The following is a 10,693-nucleotide window of genomic DNA, read 5'->3' on the forward strand; positions in this document are numbered from 1 at the left end:
TAAAGTAAGGTTTATAGGCATATTCTGAGCAATACGATAGAGAAAGTAGAAGTTAGAAGGTAAGTATTTCATTTTAGAGATTCTCGTAAGGTAACAGGATTAATAATAAAAATAATGATAAGAATAATGTATAATATATGTAAACGTAAATAAGTAAAACGTTGGACTGGGCCACGGCCCACCGTAAACTACTTCGGTTAATAATGTCATTATAGATTATTAGATAATATGAGAAGTAACCGAAGAAGCGATCCGATCTGAACCACTTTAAATACCTTGGATCAAAACGAGTCTTTGCACATTTAAAAATAGCGACAAGACTGCAAAGCGGACAGACGGACAGTCACACTTACATTCAGAAAGTGATCTCGAACGGAGGAAAGCTGGGTCCATCTTAAGAGTATAAAAGTACAATTTTATAATAAACTTGATTTTGCAGACTTCCATTATGGCTGTTATTCCGGCATATCAAATTTACAGAAAATAGCTATGATAAAGAAATATAGCTACAACCTCTTATGAAAGGTGGCTGGTCAATATAACGGCATACGACTTTTGGAAACATTTTGTGGGCGCAGACAAAAGGGTCAGAAAAGTTTATAAAATTTTTTTATTGTTATAGCGATACAAGTACAGAACAAATTACACTCTTTGCTCGCTTTAGTCGTAAAGCAGGGAATTTTTCCAATTCTCCCCGCTGTGTTTGTTAGATTTAAATATTTTAATTAATTTTTATAATTTATGTGTTTAGCCTTTTCAATTGTATTTGCATTTATTTTATAACTTTTAAAAAAAATTCATTGACTTTCATTAAGCATCGTTTGTTTATAAACCAAGAAATTTTGCAATTTTCTTCTTCTCCTCATTTTAATGTACCCGTAAAGTTCATATTTATAAAACGCATAAGACGGGGGCCAATGAACCGATTATCCGCACCATTATAATTTTGAAGTAAAAGTTGAACAGACTGCTTTTATTTGTGTTCAATAATGAGATTTGCTAAGGTAATCACCTTAGAGGTTGTAAGAGGGAGTCAACTTTTTAGTGCATTCTACGTGCATACAGCAGATTCGTTCTTTTGATATAAATCGCTTATCCTATCTTGTGTATCGTATTCCGCATATATACAGGCTACTCTTACATTTAGTACATTTATATCTTAGACTAAGTTCAGATAATTAGTAAGATTAGTTTGGTATTTTATGTATATGAGGAGGCCATATTTGGGGCGATTTGGCCAGTGATAAATCCTAATTAGGTTTTTCTGATAAATTTTAGAGTCCTTTAAGACGTGTCAAAAATACAGCTACAGAGCTAAGTAATGAAAATTGTTATAACACTAGTTGCGCATTGCATTATTTCAGTATTTGTACTGTCCTTTTGCATGAGAATTAGTAGCGATTGCACGGTTGTTAATATCGTTTAATTTGAATACTTATCTTACTCGTTTGTCTTTTATTTCGCGATAACTTGGCAAAGACGTTTTTAGTGACCATACAAACCTTAAAAATGTGAGTTCTCTTGGTGTGTTATACTCACTTCGGTGACAAATTCTACTTTGCTTGGGTTCAAAACTAGCTTATTAAGTGTTGTATATTTTGCTGTTAAGTCAACGTCACTATTAGACAACGATCCTAATTGAGAGTCTTCATTGAATGGGTAAGTCAGAAGCGTACAGTAGTTTACAATGTAGTCCAAAATTGTTTAAATCATTCATGTCCAAAGATGCTTTTCAGCGGTACTCCACACTTAGCATCTTTCATGGTAATGCATTGCATTTCATTTTGCTATTGTTCTTAAATTTTGCAAATATGTTAGGAAAGGTTGCTGCAGCCTTCATGCAGACTTATTTTCTAAAATCATATGATTTCATATAAAAAAGCAAAACTTTATAAAACAATTATGAATGCTATAGTCGGACGAAACCGACGATTAGATTCTGTACACCATGCTCCCTAGTCCAGCCTTTCACTCATTTTCCTAATAATATGCGAACAAATGTACTTTAGATATACATTATTATGTCAACGCATAATTTTCATGAAAACATATTCGGAGATACTCAGAGCGTCAACCAGCCTGTCTCAAATTTAGTATTAAAAATTAAGCCTTTTTACCCTATAAAGATTCGCTGTTCGTAGGAACGATTATATGGCAAAGATTTAGAAACATTGTTCTAGCCGAACCAAATTTTTCATACCAATTCAGAGGTATTGTTACTTAGTGACCATATTTTATCGAAGTATCACGGGGTGAGTTATGATTGCTTGCTTCCAATGACTATAGCATTGGGCGGATCCCAACCTTTCTCAAAATTTGTCTATTGCCATTAGGGGAGGATATATATGTCCAATTTCAATTGAATTGGAAAATTAACTAAAATAAATTACGTTTGCGGATAATTAATAGAATTACATACACTTGAATTGATTATCATTACGTTACTAAAGCAGGACTTTCCCTTAATTTTCGCCGTTTTTTCACTTGGAGAGGCATTATTGAGAAAGAATGGTATAATATATATTAATCAAAATATTTTCCATCATTTTCTACGCCATTTTACCATAGTTCTGGCACTCTGTATTGTTGCGGTAATAAGAAGGCGCCATTTCTGGTGAGTACGCTGCGTATGGCAGAACTTCCCATTTGAGGTGCAACAGTGTATCGTTGACAACAATTGCAACAAGAGGCCAAAATGGCATATCCAGTTTATCAGTTTGTGAGGTTGCCATTTTAGCCGCTATTATTGATTTTTTTTGCGGCATTGTCCAATTTATTCACTTGATTTTGGTTAACATCTGCAGTAGCAGTTCTAATCACTTTTAAGAGCTCGTAACACACTACACCGTGCTGGCCACAACATTTACGCAGCAAAACGATCGGTGTCGATGTGGATGGTGCTCCTGGACAAGTCCATGACGTTTTCGGTTGTTATTGTCGTAATAGATCCACTTTTCGTTGGCAGTCACAATACGCTACAGGACACTTTTCTTGTTTCCTGGCGAACAATGAAACCGCGATGTTGAAAGCGTTCGAAATGGCATTTTCATTCAATTTGTATAGTAGACAATTTTCCTCCTTTAGACCTTTCCCATTGTACGCACGTCTAGAAACACTTGATTGATCATCTGCTAAAGTGTCCGAATATTCTGTAAGAGTCTGAGATGTGTTTTCGTCCAATAAGCCTTGTAATTCATTGCCGTCAAACTTCTTTGGTCCTCTAAGCGGTTCTTTGCACTTGACATCATTACCGCCACTTGGAACGCGATAAAGCAGCGTCGCCATAAGCTTCTAAACTTTTTTGGTCGGCTTCGGTAGCAGATTTCTTCAAATTTAACAACAAAGCTAATGAAGATCGAAAGTGCAATTTTGCAGTGCAATGATTAGCGTCAGCATGGGCTGAATACATCAATATTCAATGGAAAACTACTATTTTATGTACAGAAAAGTTAAAATAACTCAATTTAATCGTTGCATACCCCGGTATTCAGTTATTTATTTATTTCAAGTTGGTTATAAAAACATATTAAAACTAAAAATATAATAATTACAAAATAACCCAAAACCCTAACCTTAAGCTAACTTTATTATTGATAATAATAACAATAATATAGGAAAACCGTCTGGTGCGGATTTTATCATTCCTGTCTCTAGATGTCGCTGGCCATAAATAACTGGAAATGGTAATAAAACAAGCAAGAGGCAACGTATCCTCCAAGTCGCATCATTTTCGCATTAGCTTCTAATCATCTTATCATTTTAAACGTTCACCAACTATTGTGTTTCATTTCTTAGTTTTTGTTTGTAGAACAGTCCTTGTTACCGTTATAAGTGCCAAAAAACCGGCGACAAACAGGTGTGTGGGTGGGAGAAAGAAGGTGATAAACTTGATTTGCAATGTTACGCTGGTTAGAAGCAAGTATAATTTATCGAGTCTGTACTGAGTATCTCTTCGTGCTGCAAAGAAAAACAAAATTTAATATAGTTATAACCTCTTGTGATGATTGTATAAAGAGTAATATACCATCTTCAATAGATTACATTTCCACTATTTCATATAGGTAAGCAAAAGTTTCGAAATAATAATAAATATGACTACATGTGGGCACGGTGTTTACAGTCGGATATTTTTATAATATTGTTATGCTACATTTTTGATCTAACTTCTATTATTTTTTAGATTAATACCTATTCTCATTTGAATGTTAGAAAAAACTTGTCATTTTTATGCGATTATTTTACTGTTCAAGAAAACTTTTACGTTGTAGGGCACATTAAGCAATTTATGTAGTCAGTCTCCGAAGGTTTTTTTAATTTTTTCAAGTTTGATACCTACATCTTTATTTTTGTATATACTAGCGAAAAAGACGAGTGTATACATCTTATTTATACGTTTGCAACGAACAGAAGGATCCCATAAATTGTATGCAATCTTGGTCAACATTAAGATCCTCATCGATTTGATGTCATCCATCTGTCCATCCCTCTACCCATTTAAGAGCTATTTTGCTCATTCGACGTAAACTGTAACAAACACAATGAAGAAAATCGTTTGCAACGTTATAGAATATGAAAATTTAATTTTTTTCGTTTTTTTAGTAAGGCTGGTGGGGATAAACAATTCGGTCATGACGGAATATAATTCAACCGAATTAATGAAATCATCACTGTAGACCTATTCAGGAGCTCTTAATTTGTTTACTTGTGTCAGACGCAGCCATTACCTTTTTCTATTAAAAGGCAATGATGATTAAAGTGAATACGTTGGGGTAGGGTCATACAAAGCTGCTGTGTACACAAATTCTCGTGTAGTTGATATCTTAGACAAATGGTCCCAAAAACTATAGTGATGATAATTGTTGTTAATCTTTATATTAAGAAATCATGGGACACGTGTGGTTTTGACTTAACAATTTATGTTTGCTAAAAATGCATCCCGGCATTAACTAGTTTGTGAAGCTCACACGCAAACCAAATTGGTAGTGAGAGTTTGTATTTTGATGTAATTGTTTTTTTTGGGCTTTGCACGTTTTTCGAGAGAATTGGCGGAAAGTAATTAAAGAGGTGTTGTTCTGGACGTAATGACAAAAAATGTGAGAAAGTTGCTTTGTACAGATGGTCGGAAATTTATAATAAATCAAAAGACAACAGTGATAATGCAGTATTTGCAAGTTGTTTTTTATTTTTTTGCTAAAAGCACTTACGGAAAAATATGTAATGTTTGCAAAAAAAAAATTAATGAATTAATTCTAGGGAAAACATGTAAGAATTCAGTTTAATCAAGAAGGAGTTTTAAAAGGAAAAATTGGAGAATGTCTTAAAATATTTAATAAAACCAATGTTTATTACGAGATAAAAAAAGAAAAACAAAATTAAGAGCAAGTCAATATGGAGCAAAATAATTGCGAACATTACTTGAACTTAAAAGGTCTGATCAAAATTTTTTTATTGTTCTTCACACTACAAATTGGTTATCGTTGTTTTTTTGTTATATACTCGTAAGCATCTATCGTATATTACTGCCATTTTCATCATGATAATGATCGTCACTGTAATCGCTGGAACCTTTTTTTGGTAAACGAAAATATATTTACGAAAACATTATTATACTTGCAAGAATACAACTAGCGATTATGTAAGTTAATACTCTGGAAGTGTTGAATGACTGTATACGTTTGTATATACTTAACGAAAGGGTACAGCCGACTTTTGGATACCTAATACATATGAAAATTATTAGATGCGTAGTAATAATGGAACATTAAATTTTATTCAAAGACTTGAAAGCAGTGCGTTCGTGTTATATTTATTTAAATATCTTGTATGTAAGGAGAATGCTTGACATTCTGCAAATTTAGTTACTCTCTACAAATCTACAGCCAAGTTAAGGTCTTTTAGATATCAGGTACTTTTCGCAGCTTTATTAATATTCCAAGCAATAAGGAAGAGCCGGTGCGGCATTTTAGTAATATAAAGCAGTTCTTCTATCGTAAAGAATTTGACATATAAGTGTTATTTATATTTAATAAGAAATTTTCAAAGAGAATTTAACTAACAAATTATAAATCCATATACTTAGTGTGGCCACTTTTATTTCTAAATGTTTAAGTTAACAAGAGTAAAAATTAAATATAAGATGATCTTAAGAAACATTTTGTTTTGATAAGAATATGTAAAACAAATGTAACAATAAAAACACATGCACGTAAAACGAGGAAAAATAAAAATAAACAAAAATAATACAAGTAAGAACATTACGGTCGGGCAAGTTTCATTAATAAATACTCTATTCCACCTTGTCTAACACAATTCTTACTTTATAGAACACAAAAATTATATCTTGTTTGTATATAAAGGCACATTTTTCGTGTGCGAAGTTCTGGGGAAGCGGGCCCAAAACGCATTTTAATGTAGCACAAGTTTAAGCCTTACATAGGCCAGAATCCAAAAATAGGCATATATGATCCAAATTTTGTAGAGTTCATTTTTGGATGGTATTGCTATAACATTATAGATCAATTTTCATTGTAACATATTAAAACTTAGACTTTTCTGCTATACAAAGGATCGATTTTCGTAAAAATCCTTATTAGGGTAAGACCCAAAACTTGATCGTCATGGTCCAAATTTGGCACAGTTAATTTTCTTATGTCAAATTACTATTATGATATAATTTTCATCGTGAGGCATTGAAAATTCTGTATATTTTGTGGTACGAAGTTTTGTATCAATTTAGAATGCCGATATACTACAACTTACCCGCTTTTGCCGAGAAATTTGAAAAATTACAATTTATTTTCATATAACGATTTTTCAGAATAGGGCGTTCTATGGGGAGTGGTCGAAAAAGTGAACCGATCCGATCTATTTTTAATAGTGTTCGTCCTTTCATCAAAGCACGTCGCTGTACCGAATTTCATCAAAAAATTTAAAGAATTGCGACTTGTAGCTTAAACAGAAATTAACGCGGGCAGATATCTGTAGGACGAACGGACAGACAAACTTAGATCAATTCAGATAATGATTCTGAATCGATCGGTACAATAAAAAATGGGTTTATCTAAGCCCTTCTGTGTGTTAGATACGATCGCATTAACTTAGTATGCCACAAGTGGTCTACTTGTAATATGAAAATTTGCTAAACTGCTTTTTGCTTTTTGAGAGGAAAATAAATTAAAGGTGTCTTCGGATCCAACTTTGAGGTACCCCGTAGACATTATGAAAGAAAAAGTCGAAAGAAAACCATTGAGTATGGCGAATATAGAAAGGCCCAGGGAAGCCCGTTCGGTAGTTTAGGTGACGTCCGTCCGTGTGTTCGTTGAAGGATAAGTACATGCTGTTCTTTTACTAGCAACAGTCTGAAAAATATAGAACTCCTCCCAGACAGGAAAAACACAGACATAATCGTTATACATGTTCTATCCAGGTGTTGCAATTTCAGTCAAATTGGAGTGTCATACCAGGCAGATAGCAACGTAGACATTTAACAGTTTTCCTCCTAAAATTTAGTTGTTAAATGAAACGAATGAATCACGTAAAATTGAGCATATTAATGTAGTTGCATAAAACAATAGTTTACGCTTGTACAATTCTTTTAGTAATGTTACGGAAATCCCAAATCCAGTTTATTGCAACTAATTGCTTTTCCCAGAAAATAAATATCCGAGAGAAGCAAAAGTACAAATTCGCGTCATGCTGCTGCCAGGCGAGGAAAAAGATAAGTGGACAAGCCATGAACTTAGGTTATAGAAATTTGTTTGTAAAAATGTATATAAACAGAATATTTGCGGAAGCCACAGTCAGTCGGACAAAAAGATTTGAGTGGAAAAGGAAAGTTTAAGATAAGAATGCTCTCAAATTAAGTAAACTGTAACTCATGCTAACCGTAAAAAAATTGATTGTAAATAAAGCCACGATCTAGTGATACGAACCGTATCCAAAAAAAATTTTGTAATAATAGTTTACGAACATCATTGTGGTATATGGCAACCGTGTGAAGATATGCCCTTTCGACGAAGAAGTTTCTTTCTGCTCTGTTGTAGAAAAGGCTGCGTTTGGTTTAGATGCTTGGGTCTTGCATAAATTTGCCTATAGACCACTCGTCCGTCACTACCTACATTCTATTTGTATTCTTTATTGTTCCGGACCGTTTTAAGGTCGTTGAAGAGAGTTTTCATTCCAGGTGAGACTGCTACCCCGTATTCGTAAGGGTTAGTGGGTCTACTATTTTTCAGGGATGACGACTAAGCTGAGAGTGCCATCTCTTATCCGTACAATAAAAAAAATCGCTGTCGGTAATGTTAAGTACAGAAAGAGTGAGCGTATTACGACACTCTCTTTTATAGTCGCGAACACCATCGCTGTCCCATTACATAGATGTTTTGCCTGTATCTGTGTTACAATCTCAACACTTACTTGTACATGGGTTACACGCTTGCGCACATCTTATTATTAATGCTATCTTAGGTACAAAATCGTACGATCTGATATGTACAGAAGCCGTTAATACTTACTTAATAAGAACGATTTAATGTGCTAGCTGTTGATATGCAAGCAAGACAACAACGCTAAATGGAATATTCCGGACCATTAAGTACATGAATTTGCAAACCACGAGACCGCTAGTTTAATGCCAACTGTCGCTTATTGATAAGTAGGAACAATTTTTTATACTGATTAACAAAAATGAAAATGGTCTTTTTTAAAATTTTATTTATTTACATTAATTAAATGGTAAAAGTTCCATCCATATTCTAAATATTCTTTTAATAGCCATTTAAAATTTATTTTTTTCCTAGGCTCTCTCCTATTCGTTTTAACATTTTCATCCACTTTTAAACGCTTTTTTGTCCGAACGAATTGTTCCGAATCATCGGCATCGGCAGTACAGACCTTTTCAAAATGTTTAACCTTAGATTCCTCAATATCTTTACGTTCCAATTTAGCCCTATGCTGGGCCTCGCTCTTGCAAAGCCTTTACTTCGTCTTCCTCGCATTTGTACAAAGGCAGTTTTTTGTCGAGCAAATGTTCAATTCGTTGATAGAATTCAACTTCATATTGCGTTACAAAAGTAACTGCTTTTCCTGCTCGCACGCGCGGTGTGACCAACTCGATGTATATAACGTATAGACATTTTCTGCTCAACATCGGTACGCTCAAGGACTTTACAAAAAGCTTCAAATGAAATTTTGCCCTGACAACATAAATCGGCCTCTAGAATGGTACGTTCAGCTATACTAATCAATTGTCCTCTACTGATATTCGCTTCTGATATTTGCTCCGACCATCATAAGAAGAATGCTTAATAATTCGTCACGACTATTTACGCCGGTAATGATGCGGAGACAGTGACCGGGTAGGCGGACTTAATATTCATTCTAATCTAAAATAGAATAATAATAGGCAATTTATAAATATATCTTTGTAACATTATAATTACCTTAGGACGAGGAAGCAATCGTCTTTGATGAAATATATATTCTGCTGCGGCGTGAGCAAGGAAATAACATAAAGGAAACTTTTAATGGGGAGAGAGAAACACATTTACAATCAACGATTAGAAAATTAAGCTTTTTATAAAGAAATAGCTTTCTGTTTAAAAGCTTGATGCGATAGCGCATAACTCATAATAATGAGTATTTTTTAACAAACTTTTTCTTGCATTTAAATTGATACTCGAAAAATATTTATTTAATAATATTATGGATTATACATTGTCACAGAAAGATGTGTAGCTTTTGTTTATTTTCATTCATTTCACATTAACATCATAAATTTCAAATTTATTAAAAACAATTCTGTACTCTCTGTTTTCTGAACATGGTGGGTTTCTACTTAATGACTAAACCTTTTGTGGCTAGCAGATGTCGGCAGTAGATTTCGTTAATATACAGTCGCGAAATTCGATATCCGCTTGTTTATTGAAATCTTAGTTGATGTCACAGATATTTAAACAACTTGCAAAATCAGTTCCAATTAGTTGTGATTATCTCATCCAATTTAATACTAAAATTTATTGCAAGAAGTCACAAAAAAAAGCAAACGATTACAACGGTCTATGAGACGACAGAGAAAAATCCTGCCAGTTCGGAATCAAATTGTCGTAGTACTTTCGCGAATGTCGAGATTAATAACACAAGTACGTCTATTACCAAAGTGATTGCCTTGATTAATTTTGAAGTTCAAAAAGATTGAGAGGTCATTCAGGAAGATGTATTTGCACCGAAAACTTTCTACAGCACTAGGAACTCAATACTATGCAGATGTAATGGTATCAGTCTCTGCTTTGCAAACGTTTTAGAGAAAGCAACGTTAAGTAAAGAACCTAATAACAGAATTTTTGCCTACGCAAACAATGATCCCGTCAAAACGCATAACTTTCAAATATCTACAGAAAAGCACCAGAAATTTTTTGCTTGTGTTGGTGTTGATTCGCAAAATCTTCGATGATAGTTTTGTTTCTGTTCTGCATACATGTTCTTACAATAGTATGCAGATGTAATGTTTGCTCGGAAGAGAAAAGCTGACTGACAAAAAAAGAGATTATTCAAAGCATTTTTACTTATTAAATATTGTTTTATTTTGTAATATCGAGAAGATTTTCAGGGTGCTATCATCCTGCGCCCTAGTAATTAAAATAATATAGAAAATAATAAGAAAAAGTGTAAAAAAAGAATTTGCAAACACGTGGAT

The sequence above is a fragment of the Glossina fuscipes genome, unplaced genomic scaffold (assembly GCF_014805625.2).
Source record: "Glossina fuscipes isolate IAEA_lab_2018 unplaced genomic scaffold, Yale_Gfus_2 303, whole genome shotgun sequence".
Lineage (NCBI taxonomy): Eukaryota > Metazoa > Arthropoda > Insecta > Diptera > Glossinidae > Glossina > Glossina fuscipes.